At 44.9% G+C, this 15,024-nt stretch overlaps 14 non-coding genes and 4 pseudogenes across 14 annotated transcripts; all 18 read right to left on the reverse strand.

The window, feature by feature from the left end:
* Positions 1 to 540: 540 nt before the first annotated feature.
* Positions 541 to 659, reverse strand: LOC142535573 (5S ribosomal RNA). Its single transcript, XR_012817611.1, has one exon. It is a non-coding gene; the product is annotated as a 5S ribosomal RNA (ribosomal RNA).
* A 673-nt stretch (positions 660 to 1,332) lies between these two features.
* On the reverse strand, positions 1,333 to 1,451 carry LOC142535604 (5S ribosomal RNA; annotated as a pseudogene).
* A 686-nt stretch (positions 1,452 to 2,137) lies between these two features.
* LOC142535577 (5S ribosomal RNA) lies at positions 2,138 to 2,255 on the reverse strand. Its single transcript, XR_012817615.1, has one exon. It is a non-coding gene; the product is annotated as a 5S ribosomal RNA (ribosomal RNA).
* Positions 2,256 to 2,933: 678 nt separating this feature from the next.
* Positions 2,934 to 3,051, reverse strand: LOC142535606 (5S ribosomal RNA; annotated as a pseudogene).
* Positions 3,052 to 3,735: 684 nt separating this feature from the next.
* LOC142535579 (5S ribosomal RNA) lies at positions 3,736 to 3,853 on the reverse strand. Its single transcript, XR_012817617.1, has one exon. It is a non-coding gene; the product is annotated as a 5S ribosomal RNA (ribosomal RNA).
* A 1,458-nt stretch (positions 3,854 to 5,311) lies between these two features.
* Positions 5,312 to 5,428, reverse strand: LOC142535588 (5S ribosomal RNA). The gene has a single exon (XR_012817625.1). It is a non-coding gene; the product is annotated as a 5S ribosomal RNA (ribosomal RNA).
* Positions 5,429 to 6,098: 670 nt separating this feature from the next.
* LOC142535587 (5S ribosomal RNA) lies at positions 6,099 to 6,216 on the reverse strand. Its single transcript, XR_012817624.1, has one exon. It is a non-coding gene; the product is annotated as a 5S ribosomal RNA (ribosomal RNA).
* Positions 6,217 to 6,895: 679 nt separating this feature from the next.
* Positions 6,896 to 7,012, reverse strand: LOC142535586 (5S ribosomal RNA). Its single transcript, XR_012817623.1, has one exon. It is a non-coding gene; the product is annotated as a 5S ribosomal RNA (ribosomal RNA).
* Positions 7,013 to 7,689: 677 nt separating this feature from the next.
* On the reverse strand, positions 7,690 to 7,805 carry LOC142535583 (5S ribosomal RNA). Its single transcript, XR_012817620.1, has one exon. It is a non-coding gene; the product is annotated as a 5S ribosomal RNA (ribosomal RNA).
* A 677-nt stretch (positions 7,806 to 8,482) lies between these two features.
* Positions 8,483 to 8,598, reverse strand: LOC142535597 (5S ribosomal RNA). Its single transcript, XR_012817633.1, has one exon. It is a non-coding gene; the product is annotated as a 5S ribosomal RNA (ribosomal RNA).
* Positions 8,599 to 9,272: 674 nt separating this feature from the next.
* Positions 9,273 to 9,391, reverse strand: LOC142535574 (5S ribosomal RNA). Its single transcript, XR_012817612.1, has one exon. It is a non-coding gene; the product is annotated as a 5S ribosomal RNA (ribosomal RNA).
* A 677-nt stretch (positions 9,392 to 10,068) lies between these two features.
* Positions 10,069 to 10,185, reverse strand: LOC142535585 (5S ribosomal RNA). Its single transcript, XR_012817622.1, has one exon. It is a non-coding gene; the product is annotated as a 5S ribosomal RNA (ribosomal RNA).
* Positions 10,186 to 10,854: 669 nt separating this feature from the next.
* LOC142535589 (5S ribosomal RNA) lies at positions 10,855 to 10,971 on the reverse strand. The gene has a single exon (XR_012817626.1). It is a non-coding gene; the product is annotated as a 5S ribosomal RNA (ribosomal RNA).
* Positions 10,972 to 11,634: 663 nt separating this feature from the next.
* Positions 11,635 to 11,754, reverse strand: LOC142535601 (5S ribosomal RNA). Its single transcript, XR_012817637.1, has one exon. It is a non-coding gene; the product is annotated as a 5S ribosomal RNA (ribosomal RNA).
* Positions 11,755 to 12,428: 674 nt separating this feature from the next.
* On the reverse strand, positions 12,429 to 12,546 carry LOC142535578 (5S ribosomal RNA). The gene has a single exon (XR_012817616.1). It is a non-coding gene; the product is annotated as a 5S ribosomal RNA (ribosomal RNA).
* A 678-nt stretch (positions 12,547 to 13,224) lies between these two features.
* On the reverse strand, positions 13,225 to 13,341 carry LOC142535592 (5S ribosomal RNA). The gene has a single exon (XR_012817629.1). It is a non-coding gene; the product is annotated as a 5S ribosomal RNA (ribosomal RNA).
* Positions 13,342 to 14,015: 674 nt separating this feature from the next.
* On the reverse strand, positions 14,016 to 14,131 carry LOC142535602 (5S ribosomal RNA; annotated as a pseudogene).
* A 677-nt stretch (positions 14,132 to 14,808) lies between these two features.
* Positions 14,809 to 14,924, reverse strand: LOC142535605 (5S ribosomal RNA; annotated as a pseudogene).
* Positions 14,925 to 15,024: the final 100 nt, after the last annotated feature.

Genomic DNA, 15,024 nt, shown 5'->3' on the forward strand with positions numbered 1-15,024 from the left:
ACCTCCCTGGAAGACCTCGTGTCGCGACCGTTTACGTAAATTATGGATAAAACAGTCGAAATAATTGTTTTTAATGAGTTAACCGTCTCCGGAGTAATCTGCGTCATACCCTTCCGCACAGAACCGGCTCACGACAACAAAAATCGATAAATGTTCCCAGAAAATAGAAAAAAAATAAGAAGAAGGAAATAACGAATGTAAAGCTATTATTATGCCTGGATACGATAAAATGGAACCGGAATCGAATTTCGAACTTCCTAAGCGGATTTCTCGAGGAAACGAAAGCTTAACAGAAGCGGTAAATCGCAAATTAGAGGGTCTTAGAGAAGGAATTCGGCTAAAATCTCGTCAGCTCATTGCGTAGTAATGAGTCTCGTCCGTTTGCCTCTTTACAATCAAATTAGCCTACAATTTTGTCCAAATCCGGCAGTGCCCGAGCTACTTTCATTTCACATGTCTTATCTGGTCCCGATCGAGATTCAGATGATTTGAGCCGAAAATCGTCTGTCAACAAGTAATCAAAATAGAAAAACACGAAAAAGGGTGCAACACGAGGACTTCCCAGGGGGTCACCCATCCTAGTACTGCTCTCGCCCAAGCACGCTTAACTTCGGAGTTCTGATGGGATCCGGTGCATTAGTGCTGGTATGATCGCACCCGACATTGATGGGATGTTTATTCTTATATCCCTCGAGTACGTGTGGAGCGGGCGGCGATGGACAACACGCGGCACTGCTCTCGCCCAATCATAACCATGAAGTTAAGCGTTCTGGCGCGATGGCAGAGCTAGGATGGTGACCTCCCTGGGAAGACCTCGTGCGCGACCGTTTACGTAAATTATGGATAAAACAGTCGAAATAATTGTTTTTAATGAGTTAACCGTCTCCGGAGTAATCTGCGTCATACACTTCCGCACAGAAACCGGCTCACGACAACAAAAATCGATAAATGTCCAGAAAATAGAAAAAAAATAAGAAGAAGGAAATAACGAATGTAAAGCTATTTATGCTGGGATACGAATACAATGGAACGGAATCGAATTCGAACTTCCTAAGCGGATTCTCGAGGAATACGAAAGCTTAACAGAAAGCGTAAATCGCAAATTAGAGGTCTTAGAGAAGGATATTCGGCTAACAATCTCGTCAGCTCATTGCGTAGTAATGGAGTCCGTCCGTTTGCCCGTTTACAATCAAATTAGCCTACAATTTTGTCCAAACTCGGCAGTGCCGAGTACTTTCATTTCACATGTTATCTGGTCCCGATCGAGATTCAGATGATTTGAGCCGAAAATCGTCTGTCACCAAGTAATCAAAATAGAAAACACTGAAAAAAGGTTGGCAACACTAGGACTTCCAGGGGGGTCACCCATCCTATGACTGCTCTCGCCCAAGCACGCTTCACTTCGGAGTTCTGATGGGATCCGGTGCAGTAGTGCTGGTATGATCGCACCCGACATTGAGTGGAGTTTTATTCTTATATCCCTCGAGTACGGTGGAATGCGGGCGGCGATGGACAACACGCGGCACTGCTCTCGCCCAATCATAACCACGAAGTTAAGCGTTCTGGCGCGATGGCAGAGGCTAGGATGGGTGACCTCCCTGGGAAGACCTCGCTGTCGCGATCGTTTACGTAAATTATGGGATAAAACAGTCGAAATAATTGTTTTTAATGAGTTAACCGTCTCCGGAGTAATCTGCGTCATACCCTTCCGCACAGAACCGGCTCACGACAACAAAAATCGATAATGTTCCCGAAAATAGAAAAAAAATAAGAAGAAGGAAATAACGAATGTAAAGCTATTATTAATGCCTGGGATACGATAAAATGGAACCGGAATCGAATTTTCGAAACTTCCTAAGCGGATTTCTCGAGGAAACGAAAGCTTAACAGAAGCGGTTAAAATCGGCAAATTAGAGGGTCTTAGAGAAGGAATTCGGCTAAAATCTCGTCAGCTCATTGCGTAGTAATGAGTCTCGTCCGTTTGCCCGTTTACAATCAAATTAGCCTACAATTTTGTCCAAATCCGGCAGTGCCCGAGCTACTTTCATTTCACATGTCTTATCTGGTCCCGATCGATTCAGATGATTTGAGCCGAAAATCGTCTGTCAACAAGTAATCAAAATAGAAAAACACGAAAAGGGTGCAACACGAGGACTTCCCAGGGGGTCACCCATCCTAGTACGCTCTCGCCCAAGCACGCTTAACTTCGGAGTTCTGATGGGATCCGGTGCATTAGTGCTGGTATGATCGCACCCATTGAGTGGGATGTTTATTCTTATATCCCTCGAGTACGTGTGGAGCGGGCGGCGATGGACAACACGCGGCACTGCTCTCGCCCAATCATAACCATGAAGTTAAGCGTTCTGGCGCGATGGCAGAGTAGGATGGGTGACCTCCCTGGGAAGACCTCGTGTCGCGACCGTTTACGTAAATTATGGATAAAACAGTCGAAATAATTGTTTTTAATGAGTTAACCGTCTCCGGAGTAATCTGCGTCTACCCTTCCGCACAGAACCGGCTCACGACAACAAAATCGATAAATGTTCCCAGAAATAAAAAAAAAATAAGAAGAAGAAATAACGAATGTAAAGCTATTATTATTCTGGGATACGATAAAAATGGAACCGGAATCGAATTTCGAAACTTTCCTTAAGCGGATTTCTCGAGGAAACGAAAGGCTTAACAGAAGCGGTAAATCGTCAAATTAGAGGGTCTTAGAGAAGGAATTCGGCTAAAATCTCGTCAGCTCTTGCGTTAGTATGATCTCGTCCGGTTTGCCCGTTTACAATCAAATTAGCCTACAATTTTGTCCAAATCCGGCAGTGCCCAGCTACTTTCATTTCACATGTCTTATCTGGTCTCCGATCGAGATTCAGATGATTTGGAGCCGAAAATCGTCTGTCAAAAGTAATCAAAATAGAAAAACCCGAAAAAGGGTGCAACACGAGGATTCCAGGGGGTCACCCATCCTACTAACTGCTCTCGCCCAAGCACGTTTAACTTCGAGTTCTGATGGGATCCGGTTCCATTAGTGCTGGTATGATCGCACCGACATTGAGTGGGATGTTTATTCTTATATCCCTCGAGTACGTGTGGAGCGGGCGGCGATGGACAACACGCGGCACTGCTCTCGCCCACTCATAACCATGAAGTTAAGCGTTCTGGCGCAATTGGCCAGAGCTAGGATGGGTGACCTCCTGGGAAGACCCTGTGTCGCGACCGTTTACGTAAATTATGGATAAAACAGTCGAAATAATTTGTTTTTAATGAGTTACCCGTCTCCTGGATTAATCTGCGTCATACCCTTCCGCAACAGAATCGGCTCACGACAAAAAAATCGATAAATGTTCCCATGAAAATAGAAAAAAAATAAGAAGAAGGAAATAACGAATGTAAAGCTTTATTATGCCTGGGATACGATAAAATGGAACCGGAATCGAATTTCGAACTTCCTAAGCGGATTTCTCAAGGAAACGAAAGCTTAACAGAAGCGGTAAATCGCAAATTAGAGGGTCTTAGAGAAGGAATTCGGCTAAAATCTCGTCAGCACATTGCGTAGTAATGAGTCTCGTCCGTTTGCCCGTTTACAATCAAATTAGCCTACAATTTTGTCCAAATCCGGCAGTGCCCGAGCTACTTTCATTTCACATGTCTTATCTGGTCCCGATCGAGATTCAGATGATTTGAGCCGAAAATCGTCTGTCAACAAGTAATCAAAATAAAAAACACGAAAAAGGGGTGCAACACGAGGACTTCCCAGGGGTCACCCATCCTAGTACTGCTCTCGCCCAAGCACGCTTAACTTCGGAGTTCTGATGGGATCCGGTGGATTAGTGCTGGTATGATCGCACCCGAAATTGAGTGGGATGTTTATTCTTATATCCCTCGAGTACGTGTGGAGCGGGCGGCGATGGACAACACGCGGCACTGCTCTCGCCCAATCATAACCATGAAGTTAAGCGTTCTGGCGCGATGGCAGAGCTAGGATGGGTGACCTCCCTGGGAAGACCTCGGTTCGCGACCGTTTACGTAAATTATGGATAAAACAGTCGAAATAATTGTTTTTAATGAGTTAACCGTCTCCGGAGTAATCTGCGTCATACCCTTCCGCACAGAACCGGCTCACGACAACAAAAATCGATAAATGTTCCCAGAAAATAAAAAAAATAAGAAGGAAATAACGAATGTAAAGCTATTATTATGCCTGGATACGATAAAATGGAACCGGAATCGAATTTCGAACTTCCTAAGCGGATTTCTCGAGGAAACGAAAGCTTAACAGAAGCGTTAAATCGCAAATTAGAGGGTCTTAGAGAAGAATTCGGCTAAAATCTCGTCAGCTCATTGCGTAGTAATGAGTCTCGTCCGTTTGCCCGTTTACAATCAAATTAGCCTACAATTTTGTCCAAATCCGGCAGTGCCCGAGCTACTTTCATTTCACATGTCTTATCTGGTCCCGATCGAGATTCAGATGATTTGAGCCGAAAATCGTCTGTCAACAAGTAATCAAAATAGAAAAACACAAAAGGGTGCAACACGAGGACTTCCCAGGGGGTCCCATCCTAGTATCTACTACTGCTCCAGCCCAGCACGCTTAACTTCGGAGTTCTGATGGGATCCGGTGCATATTGTGGTATGATCGCACCGACATTGAGTGGGATGTTTATTCTTATATCCCTCGAGTACGTGGAGCGGGCGGCGATGGACAACACGCGGCACTGCTCTCGCCCAATCATAACCATGAAGTTAAGCGTTCTGGCGCGATGGCAGAGCTAGGATGGGTGACCTCCCTGGGAAGACCTCGTGTCGCGACCGTTTACGTAAATTATGGATAAAACAGTCGAAATAATTGTTTTAATGAGTTAACCGTCTCCGGAGTAATCTGCGTCATACCCTTCCGCACAGAACCGGCTCACGACAACAAAAATCGAATGTTCCCAAAATAAAAAAAAAATAAGAAGGAAATAACGAATGTAAAGCTATTATTATGCTGGATACGATAAAATGGAACCGGAATCGAATTTCGAACTTCCTAAGCGGATTTCTCGAGGAAACGAAAGCTTAACAGAAGGTAAATCGCAAATTAGAGGGTCTTAGAGAAGGAATTCGGCTAAAATCTCGTCAGCTCATTGCGTAGTAATGAGTCTCGTCCGTTTGCCCGTTTACAATCAAATTAGCCTACAATTTTGTCCAAATCCGGCAGTGCCCGAGCTACTTTCATTTCACATGTCTTATCTGGTCCCGATCGAGATTCAGATATTTGAGCCGAAAATCGTCTGTCAACAAGTAATCAAAAATAGAAAAACACAAAAGGGTGCAACACGAGGACTTCCCAGGGGTCACCCATCCTAGTACTGCTCTCGCCCAAGCACGCTTAACTTCGGAGTTCTGATGGGATCCGTGCATTAGTGCTGGTATGATCGCACCCGACATTGAGTGGGATGTTTATTCTTATATCCCTCGAGTACGTGTGGAGCAGGCCGGCGATGGACAACACGCGGCACTTGTCTCGCCCAATCATAACCATGAAGTTAAGCGTTCTGACGCGATGGCAGAGCTAGATGGGTGACCTCCCTGGGAAGACCTAGTAGTCGCGACGGTTACGTAAATTCCTGATAAACATCGAAATAATTGTTTTTAATGAGTTCACCGTCTCCGGATAATCTGCGTCATACCTTCCGCACAAACCGCTCACGACAACAAAAATCAATAAATGTTCCCAGAAAATAGAAAAAAATAAGAAGAAGAAATACGAATGTAAAGCTGTTCTTATGCTCGGGATACGATAAAATGGAACCGGAATCGAATTTCGAACTTCTAACGGATTTCTCGAGGAAACGAAGCTTAACAGAAGCGGTAAATCGCAAATTAGAGGGTCTTAGAGAAGAAATTCGGATAAAAATCTCGTCAGCTCATTGCGTAGTAATGAGTCTCGTCCGTTTGCCCGTTTACAATCAAATTAGCCTACAATTTTGTCCAAATCCGGCAGTGCCCGAGCTACTTTCATTTCACATGTCTTATCTGGTCCCGATCGAGATTCAGATGATTTGAGCCGAAAATCGTCTGTCAACAAGTAATCAAAAATAGAAAAACAAAAAGGGGTGCAACACGAGGACTTCCCAGGGGGTCACCCATCCTAGTACTGCTCTCGCCCAAGCACGCTTAACTTCGGAGTTCTGATGGATCCGGTGCATTAGTGCTGGTATGATCGCACCGACATTGAGTGGGATGTTTATTCTTATATCCCTCGAGTACGTGTGGAGCGGGCGGCGATGGACAACACGCGGCACTGCTCTCGCCCAATCATAAACATGAAGTTAAGCGTTCTGGCGCGATGGCAGAGCTAGGATGGGTGACCTCCCTGGGAAGACCTCGTGTCGCGACCGTTTACGTAAATTATGGATAAAACAGTCGAAATAATTGTTTTAATGAGTTAACCGTCTCCGGAGTAATCTGCGTCATACCCTTCCGCACAGAACCGGCTCACGACAACAAAAATCGATAAATGTTCCCAGAAAATAGAAAAAAAAATAAGAAGAAGGAAATAACGAATGTAAAGCTATTATTATGCCTGGGATACGATAAAATGGAACCGGAATCGAATTTCGAACTTCCTAAGCGGATTTCTCGAGGAAACGAAAGCTTAACAGAAGCGGTAAATCGCAAATTAGAGGGTCTTAGAGAAGGAATTCGGCTAAAATCTCGTCAGCTCATTGCGTAGTAATGAGTCCTCGTTTGCCCGTTTACAATCAAATTAGCCTACAATTTTGTCCAAATCCGGCAGTGCCCGAGCTACTTTCATTTCACATGTCTTATCTGGTCCCGATCGAGATTCAGATGATTTGAGCCGAAAATCGTCTGTCAACAAGTAATCAAAAATAGAAAAACACGAAAAAGGGTGCAACACGAGGACTTCCCAGGGGTCACCCATCCTAGTACTGCTCCGCCCAAGCACGCTTAACTTCGGAGTTCTGATGGGATCCGGTGCATTAGTGCTGGTATGATCGCACCCGACATTGAGTGGGATGTTTATTCTTATATCCCTCGAGTACGTGTGGAGCGGGCGGCGATGGACAACACGCGGCACTGCTCTCGCCCAATCATAACCATGAAGTTAAGCGTTCTGGCGCGATGGCAGAGCTAGGATGGGTGACCTCCCTGGGAAGACCTCGGTTCGCGACCGTTTACGTAAATTATGGATAAAACAGTCGAATAATTGTTTTTAATGAGTTAACCGTCTCCGGAGTAATCTGCGTCATACCCTTCCGCACAGAACCGGCTCACGACAACAAAAATCGATAAATGTTCCCAAAATAAAAAAAAATAAGAAGAAGGAAATAACGAATGTAAAGCTATTATTATGCCTGGATACGATAAAATGGAACCGGAATCGAATTTCGAACTTTCGAAGCGGATTTCTCGAGGAAACGAAAGCTTAACAGAAGCGGTAAATCGCAAATTAGAGGGTCTTAGAGAAGGAATTCGGTAAAATCTCGTCAGCTCATTGCGTAGTAATGAGTCTCGTCCGTTTGCCCGTTTACAATCAAATTAGCCTACAATTTTGTCCAAATCCGGCAGTGCCCGAGCTACTTTCATTTCACATGTCTTATCTGGTCCCGATCGAGATTCAGATGATTTGAGCCGAAAATCGTCTGTCAACAAGTAATCAAAAATAGAAAAACACGAAAAGGGGTGCAACACGAGACTTCCCAGGGTCACCCATCCTAGTACTGCTCTCGCCCAAGCACGCTTAACTTCGGAGTTCTGATGGGATCCGGTGCATTAGTGCTGGTATGATCGCACCCGACATTGAGTGGGATGTTTATTCTTATATCCCTCGAGTACGTGTGGAGCGGGCGGCGATGGACAACACGCGGCACTGCTCTCGCCCAATCATAACCATGAAGTTAAGCGTTCTGGCGCGATGGCAGAGCTAGGATGGGTGACCTCCCTGGGAAGACCTCGTGTCGCGACCGTTTACGTAAATTATGGATAAAACAGTCGAAATAATTGTTTTTAATGAGTTAACCGTCTCCGGAGTAATCTGCGTCATACCCTTCCACACAGAACCGGCTCACGACAACAAAAATATAAATGTTCCCAGAAAATAAAAAAAAATAAGAAGAAGGAAATAACGAATGTAAAGCTATTATTATGCCTGGGATACGATAAAATGGAACCGGAATCGAATTTCGAACTTCCTAAGCGGATTTCTCGAGGAAACGAAAGCTAACAGAAGCGTAAATCGCAAATTAGAGGGTCTTAGAGAAGGAATTCGGCTAAAATCTCGTCAGCTCATTGCGTAGTAATGAGTCTCGTCCGTTTGCCCGTTTACAATCAAATTAGCCTACAATTTTGTCCAAATCCGGCAGTGCCCGAGCTACTTTCATTTCACATGTCTTATCTGGTCCCGATCGAGATTCAGATGATTTGAGCCGAAAATCGTCTGTCAACAAGTAATCAAAAATAGAAAAACAACGAAAAGGTGCAACACGAGGACTTCCAGGGGGTCACCCATCCTAGTACTGCTCTCCCAAGCACGCTTAACTTCGGAGTTCTGATGGGATCCGGTGCATTAGTGCTGGTATGATCGCACCCGACATTGAGTGGGATGTTTATTCTTATATCCCTCGAGTACGTGTGGAGCGGGCGGCGATGGACAACACGCGGCACTGCTCTCGCCCAATTATAACCATGAAGTTAAGCGTTCTGGCGCGATGGCAGAGGTAGGATGGGTGACCTCCATGGGAAACCTCGTGTCGCGAACGTTTACGTAAATTATGGATAAAACAGTCGAAATAATTGTTTTTAATGAGTTAACCGTCTCCGAGTAATCTGCGTCATACCCTTCCGCACAGAACCGGCTCACGACAACAAAAATCGATAAATGTTCCCAAAATAGAAAAAAAATAAGAAAAGGAAAATAACGAATGTAAAGCTATTATTATGCCTGGGATATAAAATGGAACCGGAATCGAATTTCGAACTTCCTAAGCGGATTTCTCGAGGAAACGAAAGCTTAACAGAAGCGGTAAATCGCAAATTAGAGGTCTTAGAGAAGGAATTCGGCTAAAATCTCGTCAGCTCATTGCGTAGTAATGAGTCTCGTCCGTTTGCCCGTTTACAATCAAATTAGCCTACAATTTTGTCCAAATCCGGCAGTGCCCGAGCTACTTTCATTTCACATGTCTTATCTGGTCCCGATCGAGATTCAGATGATTTGAGCCGAAAATCGTCTGTCAACAAGTAATCAAAAATAGAAAAACATGAAAAGGGTGCAACACGAGGACTTCCCAGGGGGTCACCCATCCTAGTACTGCTCTCGCCCAAGCACGCTTAACTTCGGAGTTCTGATGGGATCCGGTGCATTAGTGCTGGTATGATCGCACCCGACATTGAGTGGGATGTTTATTCTTATATCCCTCGAGTACGTGTGGAGCGGGCGGCGATGGACAACACGCGGCACTGCTCTCGCCCAATCATAACCATGAAGTTAAGCGTTCTGGCGCGATGGCAGAGCTAGGATGGGTGACCTCCCTGGGAAGACCTCGTGTCGCGACCGTTTACGTAAATTATGGATAAAACAGTCGAATAATTGTTTTTAATGAGTTAACCTTCTCCGGAGTAATCTGCGTCATACCCTTCCGCACAGAACCGGCTCACGACAACAAAAATCGATAAATGTTCCCAGAAAATAGAAAAAAAATAAGAAGAAAAAATAACGAATGTAAAGCTATTATTATGCCTGGGATACGATAAAATGGAACCGGAATCGAATTTCGAACTTCCTAAGCGGATTTCTCGAGGAAACGAAAGCTTAACAGAAGCGGTAAATCGCAAATTAGAGGGTTTTAGAGAAGAATTCGGCTAAAATCCCGTCAGCTCATTGCGTAGTAATGAGTCTAGTCCGTTTGCCCGTTTACAATCAAATTAGCCTACAATTTTGTCCAAATCCGGCAGTGCCCGAGCTACTTTCATTTCACATGTCTTATCTGGTCCCGATCGAGATTCATGATTTGAGCCGAAAATCGTCTGTCAACAAGTAATCAAAAATAGAAAAACACGAAAAGGGTGCAACACGAGGACTTCCCAGGGGGTCACCCATCCTAGTACTGCTCTCGCCCAAGCACTTAACTTCGGAGTTCTGATGGGATCCGGTGCATTAGTGCTGGTATGATCGCACCCGACATTGAGGGATGTTTATTCTTATATCCCTCGAGTACGTGTGGAGCGGCGGCGATGGACAACACGCGGCACTGCTCTCGCCCAATCATAACCATGAAGTTAAGCGTTCTGGCGCGATGGCAGAGCTAGGATGGGTGACCTCCTGGGAGACCTCGTGTCGCGACCGTTTACGTAAATTATGGATAAAACAGTCGAAATAATTGTTTTTAATGAGTTAACCGTCTCCGGAGTAATCTGCGTCATACCCTTCCGCACAGAACCGGCTCACGACAACAAAAATCGATAAATGTTCCCAAATAGAAAAAAATAAGAAGAAGGAAATAACGAATGTAAAGCTTATTATGCCTGGATACGATAAAATGGAACCGGAATCGAATTTCGAACTTCCTAAGCGGATTTCTCGAGGAAACGAAAGCTTAACAGAAGCGGTAAATCGCAAATTAGAGGGTCTTAGAGAAGGAATTCGGCTAAAATCTCGTCAGCTCATTGCGTAGTAATGAGTCTCGTCCGTTTGCCCGTTTACAATCAAATTAGCCTACAATTTTGTCCAAATCCGGCAGTGCCCGAGCTACTTTCATTTCACATGTTTATCTGGTCCCGATCGAGATTCAGATGATTTGAGCCGAAAATCGTCTGTCAACAAGTAATCAAAAATAGAAAAACACGAAAAGGGTGCAACACGAGGACTTCCCAGGGGGTCACCCATCCTAGTACTGCTTCGCCCAAGCACGCTTAACTTCGGAGTTCTGATGGGATCCGTGCATTAGTGCTGGTATGATCGCACCCGACATTGAGTGGGATGTTTATTCTTATATCCCTCGAGTACGTGTGGAGCGGGCGGCGATGGACAACACGCGGCACTGCTCTCGCCCAATCATCCATGAAGTTAAGCGTTCTGGCGCGATGGCAGAGCTAGGATGGTGACCTCCCTGGGAAGACCTCGTGTCGCGACGTTTACGTAAATTATGGAAAACAGTCGAAATAATTGTTTTAATTTAACCGTCTCCGGAGTAATCTGCGTCATACCCTTCCGCACAGAACCGGCTCACGACAACAAAAATCGATAAATGTTCCCAAAATAAAAAAAAATAAGAAGAAGAAATAACGAATGTAAAGCTATTATTATGCCTGGGATACGATAAAATGGAACCGGAATCGAATTTCGAACTTCCTAAGCGGATTTCTCGAGGAAACGAAAGCTTAACAGAAGCGGTAAATCGCAAATTAGAGGGTCTTAGAGAAGGAATTCGGCTAAAATCTCGTCAGCTCATTGCGTAGTAATGGTCTCGTCCGTTTGCCCGTTTACAATCAAATTAGCCTACAATTTTGTCAAATCCGGCAGTGCCCGAGCTACTTTCATTTCACATGTCTTATCTGGTCCCGATCGAGATTCAGATGATTTGAGCCGAAAATCGTCTGTCAACAAGTAATCAAAATAAAAAACACGAAAAGGTGCAACACGAGGACTTCCCAGGGGTCACCCATCCTAGTAGTCTGCTCTCGCCCAAGCACGCTTAACTTCGGAGTTCTGATGGGATCCGGTGCATTAGTGCTGGTATGATCGCCCGACATTGAGTGGGATGTTTATTCTTATATCCCTCGAGTACGTGTGGAGCGGGCGGCGATGGACAACACGCGGCACTGCTCTCGCCCAATCATAACCATGAAGTTAAGCGTTCTGGCGCGATGGCAGAGTAGGATGGGTGACCTCCCTGGGAAGACCTCGTGTCGCGACCGTTTACGTAAATTATGGATAAAACAGTCGAAATAATTGTTTTTAATGAGTTAACCGTCTCCGGAGTAATCTGCGTCATACCCTTCCGCACAGAACCGGCTCACACAACAAAAATCGATAAATGTTCCCAGAAAATAGAAAAAAAAATAAGAAGAAGGAAATAACGAATGTAAAGTTATTATGCCTGGGATACGATAAAATGGAACCGGAATCGAATTTCGAACTTCCTAAGCGGATTTCTCGAGGAAACGAAAGCTTAACAGAAGCGGTAAATCGCAAATTAGAGGGTCTTAGAGAAGGAATTCGGCTAAAATCTCGTCAGCTCATTGCGTAGTAATGAGTCTCGTCCGTTTGCCCGTTTACAATCAAATTAGCCTACAATTTTGTCCAAATCCGGCAGTGCCCGAGCTACTTTCATTTCACATGTTATCTGGTCCCGATCGAGATTCAGATGATTTGAGCCGAAAATCGTCTGTCAACAAGTAATCAAAAATAGAAAAACACGAAAAGGGTGCAACACGAGGACTTCCCAGGGGTCACCCATCCTAGTACTGCTCTCGCCCAAGCACGCTTAACTTCGGAGTTCTGATGGGATCCGGTGCATTAGTGCTGGTATGATCGCACCCGACATTGAGTGGGATGTTTATTCTTATATCCCTCGAGTACGTGTGGAGCGGGCGGCGATGGACAACACGCGGCACTGCTCTCGCCCAATCATAACCATGAAGTTAAGCGTTCTGGCGCGATGGCAGAGCTGATGGGTGACCTCCCTGGGAAGACCTCGTGTCGCGACCGTTTACGTAAATTATGGATAAAACAGTCGAAATAATTGTTTTTAATGAGTTAACCGTCTCCGGAGTAATCTGCGTCATACCCTTCCGCACAGAACCGGCTCACGACAACAAAAATCGATAAATGTTCCCAGAAAATAGAAAAAAAAATAAGAAGAAGGAAATAACGAATGTAAAGCTATTATTATGCCTGGGATACGATAAAATGGAACCGGAATCGAATTTCGAACTTCCTAAGCGGATTTCTCGAGGAAACGAAAGCTTAACAGAAGCGGTAAATCGCAAATTAGAGGGTCTTAGAGAAGGAATTCGGCTAAAATCTCGTCAGCTCATTGCGTATAATGAGTCTCGTCCGTTTGCCCGTTTACAATCAAATTAGCCTACAATTTTGTCCAAATCCGGCAGTGCCCGAGCTACTTTCATTTCACATGTTATCTGGTCCCGATCGAGATTCAGATGATTTGAGCCGAAAATCGTCTGTCAACAAGTAATCAAAAATAGAAAAACACGAAAAGGGTGCAACACGAGGACTTCCCAGGGGGTCACCCATCCTAGTACTGCTCTCGCCCAAGCACGCTTAACTTCGGAGTTCTGATGGGATCCGTGCATTAGTGTGGTATGATCGCACCCGACATTGAGTGGGATGTTTATTCTTATATCCCTCGAGTACGTGTGGAGCGGGCGGCGATGGACAACACGCGGCACTGCTCTCGCCCAATCATAACCATGAAGTTAAGCGTTCTGGCGCGATGGCAGAGCTAGGATGGGTGACCTCCCTGGGAAGACCTCGTGTCGCGACCGTTTACGTAAATTATGGATAAAACAGTCGAAATAATTTTTTAATGAGTTAACCGTCTCCGGAGTAATCTGCGTCATACCCTTCCGCACAGAACCGGCTCACGACAAAAAATCGATAAATGTTCCCAGAAAATAGAAAAAAATAAGAAGAAGTAAATAACGAATGTAAAGCTATTATTATGCCTGGGATACGATAAAATGGAACCGGAATCGAATTTCGAACTTCCTAAGCGGATTTCTCGAGGAAACGAAAGCTTAACAGAAGCGTAAATCGCAAATTAGGGTCTTAGAGAAGGAATTCGGCTAAAATCTCGTCAGCTCATTGCGTAGTAATGAGTCTCGTCCGTTTGCCCGTTTACAATCAAATTAGCCTACAATTTTGTCCAAATCCGGCAGTGCCCGAGCTACTTTCATTTCACATGTCTTATCTGTCCCGATCGAGATTCAGATGATTTGAGCCGAAAATCGTCTGTCAACAAGTAATCAAAAATAGAAAAACACGAAAAAGGGTGCAACACGAGGACTTCCCAGGGGTCACCCATCCTAGTACTGCTCTCCCCAAGCACGCTTAACTTCGGAGTTCTGATGGGTCCGGTGCATTAGTGCTGGTATGATCGCACCCGACATTGAGTGGGATGTTTATTCTTATATCCCTCGAGTACGTGTGGAGCGGGCGGCGATGGACAACACGCGGCACTGCTCTCGCCCAATCATAACCATGAAGTTAAGCGTTCTGCGCGATGGCAGAGCTAGGATGGGTGACCTCCCTGGAAGACCTCGTGTCGCGACCGTTTACGTAAATTATGGATAAAACATCGAAATAATTGTTTTTAATGAGTTTAACCGTCTCCGGAGTAATCTGCGTCATACCCTTCCGCACAGAACCGGCTCACGACAACAAAATCGATAAATGTTCCCAGAAAATAAAAAAAAAATAAAGAAAAAATACGAAAAATGTAAAGCTATTATTATGCCTTGGATACGATAAAATGGAACCGGAATCGAATTTCGAACTTCCTAAGCGGATTTCTCGAGGAAACGAAAGCTTAACAGAAGCGTAAATCGCAAATTAGAGGGTCTTAGAGAAGGAATTCGGCTAAAATCTCGTCAGCTCATTGCGTAGTAATGAGTCTCGTCCGTTTGCCCGTTTACAATCAAATTAGCCTACAATTTTGTCCAAATCCGGCAGTGCCCGAGCTACTTTCATTTCACATGTCTTATCTGTCCCGATCGAGATTCAGATGATTTGAGCCGAAAATCGTCTGTCAACAAGTAATCAAAAATAGAAAAACACGAAAAAGGGTGCAACACGAGGACTTCCAGGGGGTCACCCATCCTAGTACTCTCTCTCGCCCAGCACGCTTAACTTCGAGTTCTGATGGGATCCGTGCATTAGTGCTGGTATGATCGCACCCGACATTGAGTGGGATGTTTATTCTTATATCCTCGAGTACTGTGGAGCGGGCGGCGATGGACAACACGCTCACTGCTCTCGCCCAATCATAACCATTAAGT

This window comes from Primulina tabacum, unplaced genomic scaffold, assembly GCF_025594145.1.
Source record: "Primulina tabacum isolate GXHZ01 unplaced genomic scaffold, ASM2559414v2 Contig1085, whole genome shotgun sequence".
Taxonomy (NCBI): Eukaryota; Viridiplantae; Streptophyta; class Magnoliopsida; order Lamiales; family Gesneriaceae; genus Primulina; species Primulina tabacum.